The sequence below is a fragment of the Penaeus vannamei genome, chromosome 24 (assembly GCF_042767895.1).
Source record: "Penaeus vannamei isolate JL-2024 chromosome 24, ASM4276789v1, whole genome shotgun sequence".
NCBI lineage: Eukaryota > Metazoa > Arthropoda > Malacostraca > Decapoda > Penaeidae > Penaeus > Penaeus vannamei.
This window is the reverse complement of record NC_091572.1, coordinates 2,095,002-2,102,501: the sequence shown is the minus strand read 5'-3', so window position 1 is coordinate 2,102,501 and position 7,500 is coordinate 2,095,002. Positions and strand designations below refer to the sequence as shown.

The window sequence follows — 7,500 nt, the reverse complement described above, 5'->3', positions numbered from 1 at the left end:
TATAATATTGCAAAGGGGAAAAATGGAGTCTTCCCACTGCACATGACTTCATGTGTGCCAGGCGCTACAAGCCCCACACCTGTCAGAGTGGCCGCTCAAGTGTGCTTAATGCCCGTATTTTGGGCTATGTGATGGCAGTGAAGCATCAGGATCCAATGGGATAACTGACAGTTGGCAAAATACTGTAACTGCTGTCAGCAGCTTCATTCTATTTAAAGCAACTCCAAAAAAAGGTTCTTGCATAGGATATTGATAATAACACAAACAAAAGGGCTTTAAAAGACCCACCTACCTGCTTGCTGGACAATAAGTAGTTTATATATCTAAACCATGATTCATAGACAACAATCAATGAGTTTTGAGAACTTTGATTCCTAAATTCATCTGAAAGTTATGAATAAGTTATAAGAATGGATTTCATGTTACTGTATAATAACAACCTTATTGCAAACAACAAGGGGGTGTGAAATGACCACATCAAATAAATCTTTGGCAATTACAAATAGATAAACTTATGCAAATATACAATTTACTGCCCCTATGTCTGTTTTCCTTATAAGAAATGTCCTTCACTTTCATTATAATAGACCTTGATTCCACCTAAACTCTTTAACTCATTCATGTATCTATCTCAAGGCCTATATGCAAATTCAAGCATATATGAAAACATGACAGTATGCTATTTATGTCTACTTGTGAGGAGGAATGATCTACAAACAAATTATCAAGGTCAAAAGGCTCTCTGATATGGCCTGGATGGTGGAAGGAGCTGCGTCGTCTGAATAGGATTGCTAGGATAATCCTAAGAAGACATATTGAAATAAACAGTTCTGACTGCACAAAGACATTGAACAATGGAGCTAATACCATTAAATAACCTATAAAAGAATACTACTATCAACAGAAAACAATCAGTAGAAAATAAAGGAATGCTAAGACTATACACTTATCACAGATGTAGAAAGAGTAACTGAAGCACTTTCATGGCTTCTGTGCCTTTGTCACTCTAACTAAAAGAAAACAAACCTCCATCATGAATATTATGGGAAATTAAAGAGTTTCTAGACTATCCTGTTCGTTTGCCAAACAATGAATAGGCGCAAACTTTATCTTAACAAAAATAAATGGTGGTTTACTAGGTTTTGCTGGAGCACTGAAGCATAAATACTTACAGACCTTAGTTTTGGGCAGATATGGTCGTAGGTTCAAGAATTACTGACCTTTTGATTTTTTATGTGTGAACTTGAGTTTTCCTGCACAATATTTGCTGCCACAAACACCATCACCAGGTGTTGATCAAACATCTTTCTGTCTGAGCTACACATCAATGAAAGTTATGAATAAGTTACATGACATTGGAATGTGTCTGGAACATGTTTGATGACCGTGGAATAATCCTCCACACTACAATAGGCACACGTACCGGTACTTTCAAAATGCGTGGGTATTTTGGGAGGGGTATTGAGCATAGGCCTACCCGGAATAACCACGTGAACCGAAGTTATTTCGACAAAAAGCCACGCTATTTCCGACAACCTTAAAATCACACACTTCGGCAATGAACGATCTTTGTTATTAGTTTAAGAAAAAAAAGGGATTTGAATGGAAGTATTGAATTGGAAGCTCCTTGTGCCAACTGACTTTAGCAGACGACTACATCAACATTGCAACAGCATCAACATAGTTTTATTAAATAAACAATATTTCACTAAGAGTTACAGCAAATCATTAAAAAATGTGATATCTTTCCCAGAGCAAACAACAAACTCTCGTAACACGCGCCGCACTCACCTACTGGTTGTAGAGATCGGAACTCTTTTATATCAGTCTACATTACCCTTTCCACTAATATTATCGACCGAAAGTATCATGGGGTCATGTAGGACATAATCATGTATTAATGTATGATACATGCCTATCTATGGCATAGGTCTAACTTATGCAATCCTTTAAGTTTACTTACATCGAGATGAGCTAACACAATCAGCTGATACCTGTTTACCAGGGAAGGGTAACAGGTTCCAAAAATAAAGAGTTAATCTACTAGTCTCCATCAATCGTATATTTAATAGATTAAATGACTAAACGCACTGTCTCGTCAATAATTTCTACTGCGGAGAATGCTTACGGAGAATGTAAATTGGTAATGTAATTTTTTAAGGAGAGCTTAAGGTCGCCGCCCGAGCAGCATCTCTTCGCTGATTGGCCAGCGCGAGGCAAACACTGTGACGTCACTCTCGCCTGAAATTCGTAGTTGAGCGTTTTCCATGGCGGATGTGTCTGTGTGTCACTCTGATAAAATCTTCCCGAATCTGATTCATCTGAGGACTTGAAATGGTAAGTACTTGAAATATGCAACGTGCGGGTATTCAAGAAGGCTGTGGAAGTGAAATAAAGCGCCTGATGACCCGATGTTCGCCAAAATTTCGTTCGAGATAAGTGGCAGACGAAAATGGCTATTTGGGAACTAGTTTTGATGTTCAAGACGGATTTTCAGTGTGTTTTTGCGCGTACAGTTAGAATTAGCGAAAAGGAAATCTGCAGGATGAATAGTATTGATGAAATCACCCAGAATTAGCCGAAATGGCAGTCGGTGTCCTGAAGAACGTACCCCTTCCTGGTGTCGAATTGTACGTATCTGCGAAGGTGTTGGAAAGTGTATTTACATGTTAAAGACAAATGAAACATTACAAAATCGTTCAGAAACTTCAGGAGTTCAATTCAGATGAAATATAAAGAGGTGACGATATTTTCGGGTCCTCTCGCTTTATCGCTATCATTTTTGCGTTGAAACTCTAGATATAGATGTAATGTAACATTCCATTAGCTATTTAACGCGTTTTGAACTCAATGTTTGAGATACGGTGAGAAATTATTGTGTTAGACGTGCAGTTCGTCTTATCGGGGTCGGTGTGCCAGTTTGGTGTCCGCCACAAGTTTGTGTGTTCGGGCGAGGCCACTCGGCCGCGGGGGAGGACGCTCGCTCTCGTCCCCAGCTGCTCTCAGCGTAACCACGTAGGCCTAAGAGAGAAAGGGCGATGGGGAGTTGCTCCGTAGTTTTTCCTCGAAAATCGTGGTCTAAAGTAGACAGACGGGAGTAGAACTGCACACAGCACCAAGATGGCATTCCGTGCACACCCCGACGCGAAGGGAAACTCCTCCAACCAACCCGCGAGCTGAGTAAAACTCGGGAGATGTGGAGTCCGGTTTTTTGACAAAGTCCGGCGCGTTGGCGTGGCGTTTTGAAGTGAAACGGGCACTGCAGGGGATGTATAATACACGGAATACCTTCTGACGTGTTTTCCCCGCAACTAGAACCGAGTGAACGAAAGGTGCTTTCTGGAGTGCTGTGAGGATAGCAGTGTTGTTGTGGCGGTCGTGAAGTGGGGCCAGAAACAGCAGTCAGGGTGGTGGGAGTTGTAGTTGGTCCACCCCTGCTGTGGTCTCTACGACACTCTCACCTCCTGCTTCTCCCTCGCTGTCGCGTTCATTTCCGATCCGAGTGGGCGTTTGTTGAAAAGTCACTGAGAACAATTGACCAGGAGGAAGAGGGAGGTTGATAACCTGTCCCACGTCAAGGAATTGATACGTCTCTCAAGTGTGTTGTCGTGAAGGTAAGTCATTGGAGATAGTGAGTCACATATGCATACCTTTCCTTTTGCACTTCACGCCCGCGTATCTGGGCGTGAGGGGGGGTGTCAGGCAGGGCGCCGTGTTGTTATTTGGACGGTGGGAGGAAGAGGGGAGGGAGGGGGTGGGGCTGGTGAAACAAGCAAGTTATGTGCTCGTGCCTTGGGTGCTTCCATGGGTGTTGAGGTGGCACTCCCCCTGTGCGAGTATCGCGGCGAGGAGTGCCACCCCCGTACGTTTGACATACGGCGAGTTGCAGTGTCAGCAATGTGTGGCTCATTCGTTCGCTTGGTATCCCGGGATAGTTCTTATTGATTACTTCCAATAAAAGAGTCCACCTTTCTTATCTCGTTGTGGAGACCTTCGTAGATGTTGCAGAGTCCCTTTGACGTGTTCGAGGGATTTAGGGAGTCGGGCCAGGGAGCTGTTGCGAAGGTTAAACCCTTTTTTGTTTGTGAAGGAAGGAACCCAAGTGATTTTTTGCGATGGTTTTGCGTGGGGCGGAAGGTTAGGGTTTTAAAGTACCTCGGCTGGTGGAAGAGGCGAAGTTTGCTCACGTGCTTCAGGACGGGAGTGCCTCCGCCGTAGACTGCCAAGAGAGATGTCGAAATGTGCAGAGGGGAAGGGGAGCCCATGGGTTCTGAGAGGCGAAGGAAATGGGCTGCTGTTAGGTCATTGTTTTTGCGTCGAACTAAAATTCCATGCAGGTTGTGCGCTTGAGCTCTCCTTGTGTTTGTGATGAGCTGCCGTACTAGGTGGGACTTGGACTTGTTACATAACGCGCTGGAGGCTCCAGATTCGTTTCCTATAATTACTGTTACGCGTGTTAAATATAGCTTGGGTAGCAAACATTTCTAGAACTGTGAAATCCCGAGTCTTAGAACATCCTAAAAATCGACCATTCTGAGGGGCCGACACCCACACTGGGATTAATAGGTGCCGTTGGAGACAGGTGGCGTGGCGCTATTGCAGACATAGGCTGCAATGTTCGGAGCGGCCAACAGATGACGGGACTTGTAGTGTTGTGGGGTCGAGGGAACTTGGCGAGTGGGGTTGCAGCTCTGAAACCTCTCACTGAAAATCTTTGTGGTTATTAGGTACTACATTTCTCCATTGCTTTTAGACATATATGGACATGAACTTGAATATAGAGGCCAGCTGTGTGGCTGACAGTAGCCGATGCCTGCATGATATGTGGAGTTAGATACATACCGAAAGCGCAGGTGTAGGTGGGTGAACAGTAGTTGATATCATGCTGGCTGGGAAAGACCCAGAGGTGGATCCTCCGGAACGTAGGAGCCGAGGTCATGCAAGGCGCATCTCACAAGACTTTTTTTTTTTAGGATTGAGCCTTTACAAATATCGCAAGTGAAACCTGAGGTCAGTGTGGCAGGACACCACTGGAGGTGAACAGCCTGATCTGAAGTAGGAAAGAAGGCATTCCACGTTCTTTGGGAGAGGGGGGAGATGCTGTTCGAGGATAGAACGAAAGCTGTCATGCTCCTGAAACGAAAGCCATTCACCGGGGCAGATTGTAATGGGATGTGATGGAGAGCTGCCGCGAAGACTTAGACAGGGAGTTGAAGTGAAGCAGCTCTGAAGACGTGCGGTTGGCCGTTGAGTTGGAGCTGCAATACTCATGAACCAGAGGGAAGCGGTATAATACAGCCGAGAGATTCCGTTCTACTTACAGTTGGTGTATATAATAGACTATATATAATTTTAATTAATGGTGTGAAACCAGATTTTGGTGTTGATTGGAATTTAAGGCAATGTGACGAACGACGAATCAGTGAACTTTTAGCGAAAGGGGAACACAGTGAAGGTGACATCAACTGGCTTTGATATGTGGACTTCCCAATGCTCTAGTAAGCTTTGTGACCCGCGTGAAGAAAAGTTTCTTGGTAAAGACGGTGGGCTAAGTTAGTTGTGGATATATTATGTGAATTTGAATCGTGGCTCGGGAGAGTTTGAAATTAAGAAAAAGTGTCCCGAAATAGTTGGCACTGAAGGTCAAGGAATGCGAACTTGGGACCGTAGTTCCTTTCGCCAAACGTGCCGGAAAAGACTCTCGTGAGAACCTCGTTTGATAAACCTTCTTGGGGGGAAAACAGAAGCTTTTTGCAAACGGACGAGGCAAGACCGTGAGATGAGGACTAGGGTGTGTCTTGAACCTAAGCCTCAGTGAACACACGAGACCGGTCTGTGGGTGATGAGGACTGCGGGAAGCAAACACGAAGATGGAAATGTTTATGTGCCTCCGACATTGCCGAAGGGATTCGCAGGCTTGGATTGCTCGTCTGCTGGCGAGCAAGGTTCAGATTAGAGAAACGGAGGCTACGAGGAAATTTGTATATATATATTTGTGTGTATGTGTGTGTGTGTGTGTCTCCACGCACGCACACACACACACAGAGAGAGAGAGAGAGAGTGAGTGAGTGAGTGAGTGAGTGAGTGAGTGAGTGAGTGAGTGAGTGAGTGAGTGAGTGAGTGAGTGAGTGTGTGTGTGTGTGTGTGTGTGTGTGTGTGTGTGTGTGTGTGTGTGTGTGTGTGTGTGTGTGTGTGTGTGTGTGTGTGTCCACACACACACACACACAGAGAGAGAGAGAGAGAGAGAGAGAGAGAGAGAGAGAGAGAGAGAGAGAGAGAGAGAGAGAGAGAGAGAGAGAGAGAGAGAGAGAGAGTGTGTGTGTGTGTGTGTGTGTGTGTGTACACATTCACTCAGAGAGAGAGTGTGAGTGAGTTAGTGTGTGGACACACACACACACACAGAGAGAGAGAGAGAGAGAGAGAGAGAGAGTGTGTGTGTGTGTGTGTGTGTGTGTGTGTGTGTGTGTGTGTGTGTGTGTGTGTGTGTGTGTGTGTACACACATTCACTCAGAGAGAGAGTGTGAGTGAGTTAGTGTGTGGACACACACACACACACACACACACACACACACACACACACACACACACACACACACACACACACACACACACATATATATATATATATATATACATACACACATATACATATATATATGTATGAATTTATAATGCATAAATAGATATAGATAGATAGGTAGATGAATAGATAAACAGATACTCTCTCCCTCCCTCCCTCCCTCCCTGACCCTCCTTCCCCTCTTGCTCGCTCCCTTGGGTGGCTCAGAGTGGGATAGAGGGAGAAGAGTACAGAGGTAGAGATAGAAGTAGAGACAGTAGAGGTACAGGTAGAGGTTGAGGCAGATTGAGGGAGGGAGATATAGAGAGATAGAGGGAGAGGGAGAGGGAGAGATAGAGATGGAAGAAGTTCAAGCAGAGAGAGAGAGAGAGAGAGAGAGAGAGAGAAAGAAAGAAAGAAAGAAAGAAAGAAAGAAAGAAAGAAAGAAAGAAAGAAAGAAAGAAAGAAAGAAAGAAAGAAAGAAAGAAAGAAAGAAAGAAAGAAAGGAAGAAAGAAAGAAAGAAAGAGAGAGAAAGAAAGAGAAAGAGAGACGCTCTGACATGTTAGAACAAGTCTCCCACCCATGACGGAACACGGGGGGGGGGGGGGTCGAGAAGAGGACACGGCCAGATGGCTCGGCGTGGTCCGAGCGGGCGGAACGGCAAAGTGATGGTGGTCAGGGGCGAGTCCACGAGGCGCTGGGGTCGAGGCCGAGCGAGTGCCTGCGAGGTGCCGAGTGCTAGTGCAGGTGAGCCTCCAGTCGGGAAGGTGAGAGGAGAGGCGCTAGGGATTGAACGGATGGGCCAAGAACCCCCTCTGGGGTGATCTTCTCCGCTCCCTCGCTGCGAGAGCCACAGCCTTCGTCGTCTGCTGTCCCGACGTCCGCTGCTTCAGCCCCGCATGCGGCAAAGGGTAATTCATGCGCTGCGGGAGAAAATGGC

The 7,500-nt window shown here is 45.5% G+C and overlaps 1 protein-coding gene and 1 long non-coding RNA gene across 18 annotated transcripts in view; one reads left to right on the top strand and one right to left on the bottom strand.

Moving 5' to 3' along the window:
- LOC138866203 (uncharacterized) overlaps window positions 1–2,232 on the bottom strand; it is a 3,985-nt gene extending 1,753 nt beyond the window's left edge. The window contains exon 1 of the long non-coding RNA XR_011399529.1: window positions 1,964–2,232. This is a non-coding gene — a long non-coding RNA (uncharacterized lncRNA). The remainder of the gene's footprint in view (window positions 1–1,963) is intronic.
- The window catches only part of Sin3A (SIN3 transcription regulator family member A), a 79,948-nt gene continuing 74,662 nt past the window's right edge, over window positions 2,215–7,500 (top strand). For 7 of the 17 annotated variants that reach the window (XM_070138223.1, XM_070138218.1, XM_070138211.1 and 4 more), the window contains exon 1: window positions 2,215–2,337. The gene's annotated coding sequence lies outside the window, so the exon portion shown is untranslated. Of the gene's footprint in view, window positions 2,338–2,997; window positions 3,615–7,500 lie in introns of those variants that run through there. The other 10 variants (XM_070138210.1, XM_070138213.1, XM_070138212.1 and 7 more) reach the window with 2 other exon arrangements.